Source organism: Coregonus clupeaformis, unplaced genomic scaffold, assembly GCF_020615455.1.
Source record: "Coregonus clupeaformis isolate EN_2021a unplaced genomic scaffold, ASM2061545v1 scaf2372, whole genome shotgun sequence".
Lineage (NCBI taxonomy): Eukaryota > Metazoa > Chordata > Actinopteri > Salmoniformes > Salmonidae > Coregonus > Coregonus clupeaformis.
The window spans coordinates 3,032-21,238 of NW_025535826.1; the positions used below are offsets into that span (position 1 = coordinate 3,032).

Here is an 18,207-nt window from a genome sequence, read left to right on the forward strand (position 1 = left end):
CATGCACATTTGTGGTCTGCTGGAGGTCATTTTGCAGGGCTCTGGCAGTGCTCCTCCTGCTCCTCCTAGCACAAAGGCGGAGGTAGAGGTCCTGCTGCTGGGTTGTTGCCCTCCTACGGCCTCCTCCACGTCTCCTGATGTACTGGCCTGTCTCCTGGAAGCGCCTCCATGCTCTGGACACTACGCTGACAGACACAGCAAACCTTCTTGCCACAGCTCGCATTGATGTGCCATCCTGGATGAGCTGCACTACCTGAGCCACTTGTGTGGGTTGTAGACTCCGTCTCATGCTACCACTAGAGTGAAAGCACCGCCAGCATTCAAAAGTGACCAAAACATCAGCCAGGAAGCATAGGAACTGAGAAGTGGTCTGTGGTCACCACCTGCAGAACCACTTCTTTATTGGGGGTGTCTTGCTAATTGCCTATAATTTCCACCTGTTGTCTATTCCATTTGCACAACAGCATGTGAAATGTATTGTCAATCAGTGTTGCTTCCTAAGTGGACAGTTTGATTTCACAGAAGTGTGATTGACTTGGAGTTACATTGTGTTGTTTAAGTGTTCCCTTTATTTTTTTGAGCAGTGTATATAAAGCGGTGACAAAATACATGCAAGAAGGGACATGTATTTATATATTTTATAATTCTTTGACAGATCCTATACATTATAATATATTAAAGCAGATGTACTTACCAGAGCACGCCATGGCCACTGAGATTCTCCATAATCATAGGTTATTTCACTCTCTGCTTGAATGTTTTCAATAGCAAACAAGCAAAGATGAGGTTTACATTGGACTGTCATCTTTTTCATTTTGCAATTTGGTGACCTGTGGGCATCATTTACCAGCCCCCAGTGAACCGTCTTTCGCAGGATGCATCTATGCTAAAATTGAACAGGGAAACAGATTTACGTTTTCTCCACAAAACATATAAACATATAGAGATTAACTGATGTCTTATAGGGCTTTACTTACCACCATGAGCCATTGTTCCATTCAAAATCAAACAAGAAAGCATTTTGCTTTTCCGTATACTTCCCCTGCCTCTTGTCCCGTTCATATTGCGATATAAACTCCCCACGGTACTCGAGGACAAAGGATCCCTTTTCAATTGGTGCTGAGGCAAATACACCACGTCCTGATACAACAAAGTTAAGAACTTAGTATCAAGTAATACAGTTCAAATTAGGTTAATGAATTGCAGATGATCAGACCCATTTAGCCTGCTTATCAATGTGTATGATTTAATATTTAGGGGAAAGATCCATTGCAGGGGTGCAAACTGGTAAGGACCCAAAAAGGTGTCAACATTAAAAATAAATTTGGTCTGAAAACTATGAAAATCACGAGGAGACGTATTTTATGTTGGATTTAATGACAGATCTACAGCTAAAAACTGAAAAGCCGAAACAATGGCGTTAAAGCGGGGCAAAAAGAGATGTGATCCCAGGTAAGGTTCCAGCAGTTATCACCGCTAGACCTGCAGTGACTTGCACCGCTGAGTCTGCCTTTGACTCCCCGCTTTAGACCGCTTTATTGCAGACTTTGTATTTAAGGACATTAGCGTACACAAAAAAGTCCCAAATCACACAGGCAGGGATTACGCACCCACTCGTGTTGTGAACATGATTCTCTGTCGGTAGGCCTACACGGCGGTGCATTTTCGCTGTTAACTTGAATGGTGCCGTATTTGTTCTACGCGCTGATACGAATCATTCACATGTATTGTACATTTTTATCATTTAAATGCTTCTACATTCCGTTTATTGATGGGGTTGTTATGATCAAATGTTAAAAACATTTTTTGAATTTAAATCACATTACCGGCTTTCACACATAGCGCGAACGGTCTGCCGACTGGCCAAGGAAATTACCACCAATATCACACATTCTAATAGAAGTTGGGAGGTGTAGTTCATAAATCTTGAATATTTTTCCCCATCCCCCAACTGCTTGCAAAAGAATCACAACATAACTTCTGAAATTGGATGTTAAAGCCGTATGTGTCTAATGCAGCGGTGATGCAGTGATTTTTTTCACTTGTGTAAGACTTGAATGTGTTTCAAATGACATCCCAATATGGTATGACCCAATAAGTGTAGCGTGTGTGTATAACATACCTTTATAGTCATTGATCCATTTGACTTTATAACAAGGCTTGTCACTTCCAGAAATAATAAAATGAATAGCCTCAGCCTCAGGACTAAGTCTGGCTCTTCGTTTTGACATGCTCTTCAATTGCCCATGTGCTCCTCAACTAGAACACATCTACATTGGATGACAAAAAGTCAGCGAGACAAATACAGAAAAGACTAATACTTGATTTGAATCGAATAAGGATATATCAAATGGTATTAGTCTGCCTTTAGTCATATCGTGCTCATGTTCTTACTAATGCAGTATCCAGTTAGCTTATTAGGCTAACCGATCAGTGCAAACCTTATGCAACTGCAATCACAATAGCAATCTTTTCACAGTAAGCACAGTAAGCAATCTTAACACCTTCAAAGATAAATACTGTTATAAAAGTATAGTACTGTAAACTCTACAAATAACATTATCTGAACTGAACAACCAATATCATCACTTTGGCTTTAAATGGAAAAACATGATAGTGCTAAGTAACATTTGTGGTCAAGAACACTTAAATGTAAGAACAGCTTAGATAATAACTATCTCTTTAGTTGTAAATGAAGAAAAATAAATGTATTACCTTCATTTCTCTTGCACTTCTTCCAGTTCTGAATTTTCCATGTGGCAAAAAGTCCTTTTCATTCCTTTCAGCTAATTTGCTAACATTAGCTTATCTGGCTAATTGATGCTAAATTACGTTTTATTTGAAGGATTTAGGAGGATTTTATGATAATAAATAAATAATATGCCATTTAGCAGACGCTTTTATCCAAAGCTTAGTTATAGTTGACTATGATGACATGTATTATGTGTATTCAAGTAAATCTATCTTGAATAGTTGGAAAGTGTGCTCAAACAAAATCAGGATATGTCACGTAACTAAAAGTGTGTCACGTGACTAAAGTGTGTCACGTGACTAAAGTGTGTTTAAAGTGTGTTAATGTTCCAAAACTGACCACTAGGTGGCGTATTCACAGGTGAGCAAAAAGCGTAAACACACACACACACTTCAAATCATGAGATTGTGACATTTAAAGACTTTTCAGATTTTTGGTTTAGGGGCATTCTATGGTCGTCTAGAACACTGTAGTGAGCTCGGAAAAATGAGGACTCCAAAAATGTCCTCATATTTCCGAGCGTCCTGACATTGAAGGTGAGTTGTCATAAAATTGTCTTCATATGTCACCAAAACGAGTACACACACACACACACACACACACACACACACACACACACACACACACACACACACACACACACATACTCACGCACACACACACACACACACACACACACACACACACACACACACCACACACACACACACACACACACACACAGAGAGACGTGAGATGGGGAGATAAGAAAAGTCACAGTCTAATTTAAATGAGTTAATCTCCACTAAATGAAAGATGCTGTGTATGTGTCTTTGTGTGTGTGTGTGTGTGTGTGTGTGTGTGTGTGTGTGTGTGTGTGTGTGTGTGTGTGTGTGTGTGTGTGTGTGTGTGTGTATATATGTGTATATGTGTGTGTCTGCCTTCAACTGAAGTAAGTTTTCCCCTCACCACAGGTGCTAAAGTACATTATTCCAGCACTAGTATGCAAATAAGCATTGCATCTGCAGGGAGAAATGCAATCAATGCAAAGCGGTTTTGCTCTTAACTTTCCTATCAGTATCCTATCAGTATCCTATCAGTATGCATTGTGTTTATAAATGATAGATTTCGGGTTTTTGGAATTGCTGATTTATTTTGATCATCAGGTCTTTTGAAGCAAGAGTGAGGGATGATGATGGCGCCGGAGAAGATGGCTGCCGTTTTACAGCCCTCTAACCAATTGTACTATTATGTGTGTTTTTTCGCGTTATTTGTAATTTATTCTGTACATAATGTTTCTGCCATCGTCTCTTATAACCAAAAAGAGCTTCTGGATATCAGGACAGCGATTACTCGCCTCGTATTGGACGAAGATTTTTTCTTCAACGAGTCGGACGCAAAGGATATCCTACAGACACCCGACAAGGCCCAAATCCCTGTCATTCGCAGGAGAAAGAGACAGAGATATCGTGGACGTAGGTCGGGGTGCCTTGTAAGGATCCGACGGCAGCCGAGTAAACTGCCTCTTCCATCAATCCTATTAGCCAATGTTCAATCATTTGAAAATAAATTATATTACCTAATATTACGGTTATCCTACCAACGGGACATTAAAAACTGTAATATCTTATGTTTCACCGAGTCGTGGCTGAACGACGACATGGACAACATACAGCTGACGGGATATACGCTACATCAATCAATTTTATTTTATATAGCCCTTCTTACATCAGCTAATATCTCGAAGTGCTGTACAGAAACCCAGCCTAAAACCCCAAACAGCTAGTAATGCAGGTGTAGAAGCACGGTGGCTAGGAAAAACTCCCTAGAAAGGCGAAAACCTAGGAAGAAACCTAGAGAGGAACCAGGCTATGAGGGGTGGCCAGTCCTCTTCTGGCTGTGCCGGGTGAAGATTATAACAGAACCATGCCAAGATGTTCAAAAATGTTCATAAGTGACAAGCATGGTCAAATAATAATCAGGAATAAATCTCAGTTGGCTTTTCATAGCCGATCATTAAGAGTTGAAAACAGCAGGTCTGGGACAGGTAGGGGTTCCATAACCGCAGGCAGAACAGTTGAAACTGGAATAGCAGCAAGGCCAGGCGGACTGGGGACAGCAAGGAGTCACCACGGCCGGTAGTCCCGACGTATGGTCCTAGGGCTCAGGTCTCTCAGTTGGCTTTTCACATCGGCAGGATAGAACGGCTGACTCCGGTAAGACAAGGGGTGGCGGTCTGTGTATATTTGTAAACAACAGCTGGTGCACAAAATCAAATACTAAGGAAGTCTCAAGGTTTTGCTCGCTCTGAGGTAAAGTATCTTATGATAAGCTGTAGACCACACTATTTACCAAGAGAGTTTTCATCTATATTTTCATAGCTATCTATTTACCACCACAAACCAATGCTGGCATTGAGATTGCACTCAATGAGCTGTATAAGGCCATAACTAAACAGGAAAACGCTGATCCAGAAGCAGTGCTCCTAGTGGCCGGGAACTTTAATGCAGGGAAACTTTAATCCGTTCTACCTCATTTCTACCAGCATGTTAAATGTGCAACCAGAGGAAAAAAAACTCTAGACCACCTTTACTCCACACACAGAGACGCATACAAAGCTCTCCCTCGCCTCCATTTGGCAAATCTGACCATAACTCTATCCTCCTGATTCCTGCTTATAAGCAAAAACTAAAGCAGGAAGCACCAGTGACTCGGTTAATAAAAAAGTGGTCAGACGACGCAGAGATGCTAAGCTACAGGACTGTTTTGCTAGCACAGACTGGAACATGTTCCGGGATTCTTGAGATAGCATTGAGGAGTACACCACATCAGTCACTGGCTTCATCAATAAGTGTATCGATGACGTCATCCCCACAGTGACCGTACGTACATGGTCCTCTGTAGCTCAATTGGTAGAGCATGGCGCTTGTAACGCCAGGGTAGTGGGTTCGATCCCTGGACCACGTGAAAATGCATGCACGCATTACTGTAAGTCGCTTTGGATAAAAGCGCCTGCTAAATGGCATATTATTATATGATATTATTACATACCCCAACCAGAAGCCATGGATTACAGGCAACATCCGCACTGAGCTAAAGGGTAGAGCTGCCGCTTTCAAGGAGCAGGACTCTAACCCGGACGCTTATAAGAAATCCCGCTATGCCCTCCGACAAACCATCAAACAGGCAAAGAGTCAATACAGGACTAAGATTGAATCGTACTACACCGGCTCTGACACTCGTCGGATGTGGCAGGGCTTGAAAACTATTACAGACTACAAAGGGAAGCACAGCCGCGAGCTGCCCAGTGACACAAGCCTACCAGACGAGTTAAACCACTTCTATGCTCGCTTCGAGGCAAGCAACACTGAAGCATGCATGAGAGCACCAGCTGTTCCGGATGACTATGTGATCATGCTCTCCGTAGCCGATGTGAGTAAGACTTTTAAGTAGGTCAACATTCACAAGGCTGCAGGGCCAGACGGATTACCAGGACGTGTACTCTGAGCATGTGCTGACCAACTGGCAAGTGTCTTCACAGACATTTTCAACATGTCCCTGATTGAGTCTGTAATACCAACATGTTTCAAGCAGACCACCATAGTCCCTGTGCCCAAGGACACTAAGATAACCTGCCTAAATGACTACCGACCCGTAGCACTGACATCTGTAGCCATGAAGTGCTTTGAAAGGCTGGTCATGGCTCACATCAACATTATCTCAGAAACCCTAGACCCACTCCAATTTGCATACCGCCCTATAGATCCACAGATGAGTGCAATCTCTATTGCACTCCACACTGCCCTTTCCCACCTGGACAAGAGGAACACCTACGTGAGAATGCTATTCATTGACTACAGCTCAGCGTTCAACACCATAGTGCCCTCAAAGCTCATCACTAAGCTAAGGATCCTGGGACTAAACACCTCCCTCTGCAACTGGATCCTGGACTTCCTGACGGGCCGCCCCCCAGGTTGTAAGGGTAGGTAACAACACATCTGCCACGCTGATCCTCAACACGGAGGCCCCTCAGGGGTGCGTGCTCAGTCCCCTCCTGTACTCCCTGTTCACCCATGACTGCATGGCCAGGCACGACTCCAACACCATCATTAAGTTTGCCGACGACACAACAGTGGTAGGCCTGATCACCGACAACGATGAGACAGCCTATAGGGAGGAGGTCAGAGACCTGGCAGTGTGGTGCCAGGATAATAACCTCTCCATCAACGTGACCAAGACAAAGGAGATGATTGTGGACTACAGGAAAAAAAAGAGGACTGAGCACGCCCCCATTCTCATCGATGGGGCTGTAGTGGAACAGGTTGAGAGCTTCAAGTTCCTTGGTGTCCACATCACCAACAAACTATCATGGTCCAAACACACCAAGACAGTTGTGAAGAGGGCACGACAAAGCCTATTCCCCCTCAGGAGACTGAAAAGATTTGGCATGGGTCCTCAGATCCTCAAAAAGATCTACAGCTGCACCATCGAGAGTATCCTGACTGGTTGCATCACCGCCTGATATGGCAACTGCTCGGCCTCCGACCGCAAGGCACTACAGAGGGTAGTGCGTACGGCCCAGTACATCACTGGGGCCAAGCTTCCTGCCATCCAGGACCTCTATACCAGGCGGTGTCAGAGGAAGGCCCTCAAAATTGTCAAAGACTCCAGCCACCCTAGTCATAGACTGTTCTCTCTGCTACCGCACGGCAAGCGGTACCGGAGCGCCAAGTCTAGGTCCAAAAGGCTTCTCAACAGCTTCTACCCCCAAGCCATAAGACTCCTGAACAGCTAATCATGGCTACCCGGACTACTTGCACTACCCCCCCACCCCCACCCCATCTTTTTACGCTGCTGCTACTCTGTTAATTATTTATGCATAGTGACTTTAACTCTACCCACATGTACATATTACTCAACCACCTCAACATACCGGTGCCCCCGCACATTGACTCTGCACCGGTATATAGCCGGTATATACCCCCCTGTTGTCAAAGACGTCAGTGAAATGCGGTGGGCGAAGTCAAACGCAGGACACAGAGCTTATCAGAAAACATACTTTACTAGAAAGTAATCTGAGAATACACAATCTCCACACAGGCAGGAAATAACCTGCACACCAACGACTGCCGATAACAATAACAATCACACACAACACACAGTGTAAGACAGAGGGTTAAATAGGGAAGACAATATTACATAATAGAAAACAGGTGTAACCAATCAAGACAGAACAAGTCGAACATAGAAACATAGATCGGTAGCAGCTAGTACTCCGGTGACGACGAACGCCGAAGCCTGCCCAAGCAAGGAGGAGGGGCAGCCTCGCTGAATCCGTGACAGTACCCCCTTGACAGGCGGCCCCAGCCGTGCGCCGACCCGGCCGGACGGCCAGGAGGACGCGAAGCAGGCGGGTCGGATGACTCTGGTGGAAATCCCTCAACATGGAGGGATCTAGGATGTCCCTCCTAGGGACCCAGCACCATTCCTCCGGACCGTACCCCTCCCACTCCACGAGATACTGCAGGCCCCCCACCCGACGCCTCGAATCCAATATGGAATGGACCGAGTACGCCGGAGCCCCCTCGATGTCCAGTGGGGGCGGAGGAACCTCTCGTACCTCAGACTCCTGGAGTGGACCAGCTACTACCGGCCTGAGGAGAGACACATGTTCCGAGGGGTTAATGCGGTAATTAATAGGAAGTTGTAACCTATAACAAACCTTGTTCAATCTCCTCAGGACTTTAAATGGCCCCACAAACTGCCGATCCAGCTTCTGGCAGGGCAGGCGAAGGGGCAGGTTTCAGGTCGAGAGCCAGACCCGATCCCCCGGTGCATACACCGGAGCCTCACTGCGGTGGCGATCAGCGCGCCTTTGTCGCCTGATAGCCTGCAGGTATACATGCGCAGCGCCCAGGTCTCTTCCGAGCGCCGAAACCACTGGCCCGACCGCAGGAGCTTCGATCTGGCTCTGATGCCAAGGTGCCAGGACCGGCTGATAACCTAACACACACTGAAAAGGCGTAAGGTTAGTAGAGGAGTGGCGAAGTGAGTTTTGGGCTATCTCTGCCCAGGGGATATATCCCGACCACTCCCCCTGCTGGTCCTAGCAATAGGACCTCAGAAACCTACTCACATCCTGGTTAACTCTCTCCACCTGCCCATTACTCTCGGGTGAAAACCTGAGGTAAGGCTAATCGAGACCCCCAGACGTTCCATGAACGCCCTCCAGACTCTAGAGGTGAACTGGGGACCCCGATCTGACACTATATCATCAGGTATCCCGTAGTGCCGGAAGACGTGTGTAAACAGGGCGTCAGCAGTTTGTAGGGAGACCTGGCACAGGAATGAGACGGTAGGCCTTCGAAAACCGATCCACAACGACCAAGATCGTGGTGTTCCCCTGTGAGGGAGGAAGGTCCGTGACAAAGTCCACCGATAGATGAGACCACGGCCGTTGTGGAACGGGTAGGAGTTGTAATTTCCCTCTGGGCAGGTGTTTAGGTGCCTTACACTGGGCGCACACCGAGCAGGAGGAAACATAAACCCTCACGTCCTTGGCTAAAGTGGGCCTTCAGTACTTCCCACTAAGACAGTGCACTGTCCGACCGATACCAGGATGACCAGAGGAGGGTGACGTGTGAGCCCAATAGATGAATCGATCACGAACCTCGAGCAGCACGTACATCCGACCCTCCGGACACTGGGGGGGAGTAGGCTCGGTACGTAACGCCCTCTCGATGTCCGCATCAACCTCCTACACCACCGGTGCCACCAGACACGACGCCCGGAGTATGGGGAGTGGGCTCAATGGACCTCTCTCTGTGTCATACAGTCAGGACAGGGCGTCTGCCTTAGCGTTCTGGGAACCTGGTCTGTAAGTGAGCGTAAACACAAATCGAGTGAAAAATATAGCCCATCTTGCCTGACGAGGGTTCAACCTCCTCGCCGCCCGGATTTACTCCAGGTTACGATGGTCAGTCAAAATGAGAAAAGGGTGTTTAGCCCCCTCAAGCCAATGCCTCCACACCTTCAGGGCTTGAACCACAGCTAACAGCTCCCGGTTCCCCACATCATAATTGCGCTCCGCCGGACTGAGCTTCTTAGGAAAAGAAAGCACAGGGGGCGGAGTTTTGTGGCGTACCCGAGCGCTGAGACAGTACAGCACCGATCCCAGCCTCGGACGCATCCACCTCAACTTGGAATGCCAAGGAAGGATCCGGATGAGCCAGCACCGGAGCCGAAGTAAACAGGTCCTTCAGATGCCTAAAAGCCCTGTCCGCCTCAGCCGACCACTGCAGACGCAGTGCCCAAAGCCCCGGATAAACCTCCGGTAGTAATTGGCAAAACCCAAGAACCGCTGCACCTCCTTCACCGTGGTTGGAGTCTGCCAATTACGCATGGCCGAAATGCGGTCAATCTCCATCTCCACACCTGATGCGGACAAGCGGTGTCCCAGGAAGGAGATGGACTCTTGGAAGAACAGACATTTCTCCGCCTTCACATACAGGTCATGCTCCAACAGTCTAACAAGCACCCGACGAACTAGGGACACATGCTCGGCTCGTGTAGCAGAGTATATTAGAATGTCATCGATATACACCACTACACCCTGTCCATGCAGGTCCCGGAAAATCTCATCAACAAACGATTGGAAGACTGAAGGAGCATTCATCAGACCGTATGGCATGACGAGGTACTCATAGTGCCCCCGAGGTGGTACTAAATGCTGTCTTCCACTCAACTCCTCCCGAATACGTACCAGGTTGTACGCGCTCCTGAGATCCAATTTAGTGAAGAAGCGCGCCCCGCGCAATGACTCCGTCATACTAGCAATCAGAGGTAGTGGATAGCTATATTTTATTGTGATCTGATTTAGACCACGGTAGTCAATGCACGGGCGTAAACCACCATCCTTCTTCTTCACAAAAAAGAAACTTCGATGACACAGGAGAAGTGGACGGTCAGTATGTATCCCTGTCTCAGAGATTCGGTGACATATGTTTCCATAGCGCCGTCTCCTCCTGTGACAGAGGATAAACGTGACTCCGGGGAAGCGCAGCGACTACCTGGAGGTTTATCGCACAATCCCCCTGTCGATGGGGTGGTAATTGAGTCGCCTTCTTTTTACAGAAGGCGAAAGCCAAATCGGCATATTCAGGCGGAATGTGCAAGGTGGGAACCTGGTTCAGACTCTCCACCGTAGTTGCCCCTACGGAAACACCTACACACCTCCCCAAGCACTGATCAGACCATCCCTTGAGAGCCCTCTGTGCCATGAAATAGTGGGGTCATGAGAAGCTAACCAGGGAAGCCCCAACACCACAGGAAACGCAGGAGAATCAATCAGATACAAACTAATCATTTCCTCATGACCCTCCTGCATCTTCATCCTGAGAGGCGCTGTGACCTCCCTAATCAACCCTGACCCTAAAGGGCGGCTATCTAGGGCATGGATAGGGAAGGGCACATCGACTGGCACAATAGGAATCCCTAACTTATGGGTAAACTGACGATCAATAAAGTTCCCAGCTGCGCCTGAATCTACTAGCGCCTTATGCTGGGACTGAGGAGAAAACTCGGAAACACAACATTCATACACATATGCGCAACAGGGAGCTCTGGGTGAGTTGGGTGCCTAATCACCTGAAACGGCTCATCAGTGCGCTGCCTACTGCCTCGACTCCTAGGAGGCCCTCCCCAGCACCGACCAGCAGTATGTCCTCTGCGGCCATAGTTGGTGCAGGGGACGGCCCCTCTACTGGTCTCCCTCATAGCAGCACCTCCGAGCTCCATAGGGGTAGGGTCTGAGGTGCTGGGGGATGGAATGGACGGCCCCGGATCCGGACGTCCGCGGGTAGCCAACAGGTTATCTAGTCGAATAGACATGTCCACCAGTTGGTCCAGGCTTAGGTTGGTGTCCCTGCAGGCCAATTCCCGACGAACGTCCTCCCTCAAGCTACATCGGTAGTGGTCGATGAGGGCCCTCTCATTCCATCCCGCGTTGGCAGCCAGAGTCCGAAAGTCCAGTGCGAATTCCTGCGCGCTCCTCTTTCCCTGTCTGAGGTGGAATAGATGCTCACCCGCCGCTTTCCCCTCTGGTGGATGATCGAATACCGCCCTAAAGCGGCGGGTGAACTCTGCATAGCTGACAGTTGCGGCGTCTATCCCCCCCACTTGGCGTTGGCCCACTCCAGCGCTTTACCGGACAGACAGGAGATGAGGGCGGACACGCTCTCGTATCCCGAGGAGGCCGGGTGGATGGTTGCCAGGTAGAGTTCTACCTGGAGCAGAAAACCCTGACACCCGGCAGCTGTGCTGTCATAAGCCCTCGGGAGCGAGAGCCGAATCCCACTGGACCCCGGAGGTGAAACGATGGGTATCGATGTAGGTGGTGGTGTCATCGGAGGAGGTATAGGAAGACCTCCTCTCTCCCATCGCTCCATTGTGTTAACCACACGTTCCATGGCGGTGCCGAGAGCCTGGATCATGGCCGCTTGTTGTTGTACGCGTTCCTCCATCGATCCGGCTGGCACCGCTGCTCCTGCTAACTCCATGCTGGTGTGTGATTCTGTCAAAGGCTTCAGTGAAATGCGGTGGGCGAAGTCAAATGCAGGACACAGAGCTTATCAGAAAACGTACTTTACTAGAAAGTAATCTGAGAATACACAATCTCCACACAGGGAGGAAATAACCTGCACACTAACGACTGCCGATAACAATAACAATCACACACAACACACAGTGTAAGACAGAGGGTTAAATATGGAAGACAATACTACATAATGGGAAACAAGTGTAACCAATCAAGACAGAACAAGTCGAACATAGAAACATAGATCGGTAGCTGCTAGTACTCCGGTGACGCACGAACGCCGAAGCCTGCCCGAGCAAGGAGGAGGGGCAGCCTCGGCTGAATCCGTGACACCTGTATATAGCCTCCCTACTGTTATTTAATTTTACTTCTGCTCTTTTTTTCTCAACACTTTTTTGTTGTTGTTGTTTTATTTTACTTTTTTATTAAAAAATAAATGCATTGTTGGTTAAGGGCTGTAAGTAAGCATTTCACGGTAATGTCTACACCTGTTGTATTCGGCACATGTGGCAAATAAAATTGGATTTTTTTCTCCTAGAGCATTCAGTCAAGTTGATTGTAGTATTAGGATCAGGTATCAGGTGTGCATAACCATACAACAGAGACCAGGATATCTCACGACAATTTCTGGCCCTGTTTCTGATTACATGGTCAGAAATAACCCTGTCATGATGTTGAGGAGTTGTGTTTCGAAATGCTATCTGCAATTTGACGTTTCTACTTGTTGTCCAAAAGTGTTGAGAACAATCTGTGACTTTCTACTTGGAGTGCAATTTGAAAGGTGTCTGTATACTGTATATGAGCCTCAGCCTCTCTATGCCTCTCTTTGAGGTACTGTATTTCTTCAGCTAATTTAGCTGTGCAGCAATTTGGCACTCCGTCTAGGAGTTACCACAGATAACCCTCCTACAGATTGCATCACAGCTCAGCTCAATGAATCATTGAACAGGAATGAGAGACACCAGCCTCTCAGGAAATAGATATAGTGGCAGAGAGTTAGATAGATGTCAGTTCAGTATATTGTATGTATAAAATACAGTATATTCCATGTAAATTGCCTATGCACATACAGGAGAGTTTGTAGAGGACCTCAGTGTATTGTTGACATTGATAAATGCATGACTTTAGACAACAGGGCAGCCATCTCCTGACAACAACGTTAGGTATTTTATTGACCACTTTGACAGTTTTAGGTCCAAAAAGGTTGGGAGGGGAACTGAGGCAATACCTCAGCATGGCATTAAGATGGTAGTTGATGTATTTCTGAAAGCCCACTGTGTATCTCTCTGCGCAGGACTTTTTTAGCAAATCAGATCCTTTCCTGGAGATCTTCAGGATAAACGATGACGACACGCTACAGCTTGTGCACAGAACAGAGGTAAGGCCAGCGCTTGAACTAGTCATTCTGTTAAAACGGATCCATCCATCCAATTACATTAGCTTATTGACTTTTCTCTTTCATGTTTCACTCACAGACTGTTATGAACAACCTTAACCCGGTGTGGAAAACCTTCAAGACCTCCCTGAATTCCCTCTGCAGTGGAGACCATGACCGGCCTCTAAAGGTATAGGTGTGTGTGTCTGTGTATAGCTCTATCTCTTCTTGCCAGCCCAGGGGACCTGATTGAGCACCTTTGCCACGGTGGCGGACTGACTGGCAGGTGAGCAACACTGATGTCAAATCAAATCAAATCAAATCAAATCAAATTTTATTGGTCACATGCGCCGAATACAACAGGTGCAGACATTACAGTGAAATGCTTACTTACAGCCCTTAACCAACAGTGCATTTATTTTAAACAAAAAAAGTAAGAATAAAACAACAACAAAAAAAAGTGTTGGAAAAAAAGAGCAGAAGTAAAATAAAGTGACAGTAGGGAGGCTATATATACAGTAAAATAAAGTGACAGTAGGGAGGCTATATATACAGGGGGGTACCGTTGCAGAGTCAATGTGCGGGGTACCGGCTAGTTGATGTAGTTGAGGTAATATGTACATGTGGGTAGAGTTAAAGTGACTATGCATAAATACTTAACAGAGTAGCAGCAGCGTAAAAAGGATGGGGTGGGGGGCAGTGCAAATAGTCCGGGTAGCCATGATTAGCTGTTCAGGAGTCTTATGGCTTGGGGGTAGAAGCTGTTGAGAAGTCTTTGGACCTAGACTTGGCACTCCGGTACCGCTTGCCCGTGCGGTAGCAGAGAGAACAGTCTATGACTAGGGTGGCTGGAGTCTTTGACAATTTTGAGGGCCTGGTATAGAGGTCCTGAATGGCAGGGAGCTTTGCCCCAGTGATGTACTGGGCCGTACGCACTACCCTCTGTAGTGCCTTGCAGTCAGAGGCCAAGCAGTTGCCATACCAGGCGGTGATGCAACCAGTCAGGATGCTCGATGGTGCAGCTGTAGAATTTTTTGAGGATCTGAGGACCCATGCCAAATCTTTTTAGTCTCCTGAGGGGAATAGGCTTTGTCGTGCCCTCTTCACGACTGTCTTGGTGTGTTTGGACCATGATAGTTCGTTGGTGATGTGGACACCAAGGAACTTGAAGCTCTCAACCTGTTCCACTACAGCCCCGTCGATGAGAATGGGGGCGTGCTCAGTCCTCTTTTTTTTCTGTAGTCCACAATCATCTCCTTTGAGATGATTTAGGCACCAGGGCCTAAATCTTTAAGAGGTTTGTCTACTAAAGTCAGAAGGGAGGGCTGGACTAGGGAGGAAGGGGGATACTCTATAGCAGGGTTATTCAACTCTGACCCTACGAGGTCCGGAGCCTGCTGTTTTTCTGTTCTACCTGATAATTAATTGCACCCACCTGATGTCCCAGGTCTAAATCAGTCCCTGATTAGAGGGGGACAATGAAAAAATGCAGTGGAACTGGCTTGGAGGTCCAGAGTTGAGTTTGAGGGCTCTATAGACTAGTCATTTGTGGCTTGGCCTGATCATACAGAATGTCTATTAAACCAGGGGAGTGGAAAGAGAGAGACTCTCAATCGCCCCGCCCCCACCACCTTTATAACTCCTCCTCTTTCACCCCTCTCATGTTCTCTTTCAGCCCCCCTTCCCACTGTCTCACATTGTCTGCATCTTTCCCCTTTTCCTTTATGGCCTTGTGTGTGTGTGTGTGTGTGTGTGTGTGTGTGTGTGTGTATTATTGCCTTTTTCCCCCTTTCTAACTCCCTGGCATTACTAAATCATTAAACTACAGTTAGTCTAATGGGCGCCTCAAGGGCCTGCTCTAAACAAATAAGACTTTCTCATTAAACATTTAGGCAACAGCAGTGGCTCATTGTGTTTAGGGGCACTGAGTCTCTCTCTCTCTCTCTCTCTCTCTCTCTCTCTCTCTCCCTCTATTCTTCATTCCCTCCCTCTTAACCTCTCCAGTCAAGGAGATAGAGAGGGTGGTGCTGAGGTGGGAGGAGGTTAAGCTCTCAACGCCACTCTTCAACCGCCCCCTCCTCAACTCCCTCCCACCTACCTCTTGTCCCAATCCCTCCATGTTGCCAAGAGCACCTCTCCTCTTCATCCCAAGATCTCAATCAGCCCTGGTTGCCGCGGTGGTGCCCTTTAGGGGTTACAAGTGATGAGGTCACTGTAGGGTTGGAGGTGTGTTGGTGGAGCCAACAGTGATTAACCCCAGGGCAGGAAATGACATGGAGCTAAAGAGATCATTCGCATTTAAATGTTGATGGCTAAGAAACTGTCTGACCACATTACTACCAATATTAACAGCACCTACGGTATCTCAAAACCTTTTTGAAATAGGTATTGAAAGGATACAGACCGACTGCTTAATAACCAGTGGTTTCAGGGAAAGCGCTTCCTGTTTGTGTTGGGATTGACCACCCTGTGGGATATGATGATGCATTCTGCTAAAAGGGGACTAATGGGAGAGTCCCTGAGTCCCATGCTGCCTTGCCTACTGGCACCATCATAGCACGTAATGGTAGCATCATAATGGTAGCATCAAAATGGTAGCATCATAATTCTAGCATCATAATGGTAGCATCAAAATGGTAGCATCATAATTCTAGCATCATAATGGTAGCGTCAAAATGGTAGCATCATTATTCTAGCATCATAATGGTAGCATCATAAAGGTAGCATCATAATTCTAGCATGGTCTTCTATAGCTCAATTGGTAGAGCATGGCGCTCATAACGCCAGGGTAGTGGGTTCGATCCCGAGACCACCCATATGTAAATATTTATGCACACATGACTGTACGTCGCTTTGGATAAAAGCGTCTGCTAAATGGCATATTATTATTATTATTATTAGCTTCATAATGGTAGCATCATAATGGTAGCATCATAATGGGAGCATCATAATTCTAGCATCATAATGGTAGCATCATAATGGTAGCTCATTTAGAACATGTCAGGGAACATTATAGTTGAAGCACGGCTGGCATTGGTGACTATTGGACCCAACGGTGTCATTCCTGGAAAGCACAGACACATCAACGTGCAGCAAAGAGCTTTGTTCCCAACAACCATCAATGGACAGATAATATTCAGCCACACCCTCCTAACACAAAACGAAGACCTTTGCCAGCCAGGGCTATCTAAAAGTAATGTTAAATTATACAAATCTGTGAGATGGAATGCTCAGCTAAACTAACACATTGACAGTATGTAAATGCTTAGAAAGGAGAGCGGTAGGCCTATCTCTTCCTTTGGGTCTCAGTCATAGATAGCATCTTATTGAAATGTGAGAAGTTCTTTGAAGTTATTTAGTCATTTTAACTACACACTTGAGTTGAGAATATAAACCTCTAGAATCCATACAGTAGATGATGTCAGTGTTCTAAAATGGAAGCAGTTTCCATATGACCAGCTCTTCTAGCACTGTCTAGTTAATGGGGGGAAGCTAATGGTTTTGGATGAAACTCCACTGATAGTCCCGCCTCCCCTTCAACCTCCCTGCCCCCTGAATATCCCTTCTAGTTAATTGGACAGCTACCCAATCTGTTGACCTATACCAGAGGAAAAGAGAATTGTGCAGAAAAGACACCAATTTAGCCCTCATTGCCAAACCCATGCAATGAGGAGTCTCACCATCTACCTGGTGGGATATCTGGATGGAGCTGAGAGACAGGGCCTTTAAAGGGAAATGACCCCCTTGCCCTTGCATTATTCATGGTTACTTAAGGAGAGAAAGTGGGGTTGCTGTGGGAGAGAGATCGGAAGGCCGATAAGCATGTGTCAAAATACTTCTGATCCCCTTAATCCAGTGTCAGATTTCCATGCCATAATATCCACTTAAGCATGACCGAGTGTGTGTGGGGTGTGGGTGGATGTGTGTTAGGGGTGTGGGTGGAAGTGTGTGTGGGGTGTGGGTGGATGTGTGTTAGGAGTGTGGGTGGAAGTGTGTGGGTGGGTGGGTGTGGGTGTATGTGTGTGTGGGTGTGGTTGGATGTGTGTGTGGGTGTCAAAAGCAGTGATAGTGAATGACTCTCCATGGAGTTAATATGCCTCTAGGTTTAATGGATCATAAAATGTCTTCCACTCCAATTGGACTTTTCACAAGATGCTGTTAATGTTAGCTCAGGTTAACCTCATTGCTCACACACTGTATAATACAAGAGCATTAATCGAACACACACATTTATTAAACAGACATAGACACCCGTTGCAAGGCCACAGTTCTGACACGTTGCAAGGCCACAGTTCTGACACAAGGCCACTGTCCTGGAATGGCCACTGTAAGCGAATGTGTGTCATAGATGAATGTTCAGCATAGCTAATGGCCAAATGAAGGTCAGAGGTCAGTTTATTTATCTATGATCCATGTGAAACCAGGACACACACACACAGGGGTGTCATGCACCCATTATTTTAGAGGTACGTGAGGATGAAGGGGGGCTGGTTGAGGGGGGGCTGG

The 18,207-nt window shown here is 46.8% G+C and overlaps 1 long non-coding RNA gene and 1 pseudogene across 1 annotated transcript; one reads left to right on the forward strand and one right to left on the reverse strand.

Moving 5' to 3' along the window:
• Positions 1-867: 867 nt before the first annotated feature.
• On the reverse strand, positions 868-2,759 carry LOC123488532. The gene is made up of 3 exons (XR_006660163.1): positions 2,123-2,759; positions 978-1,140; positions 868-886 (listed from the first exon to the last, which is right to left on the reverse strand). It is a non-coding gene; the product is annotated as an uncharacterized LOC123488532 (long non-coding RNA).
• Positions 2,760-10,673: 7,914 nt separating this feature from the next.
• LOC123488533 overlaps positions 10,674-18,207 on the forward strand; it is a 45,970-nt pseudogene continuing 38,436 nt past the window's right edge.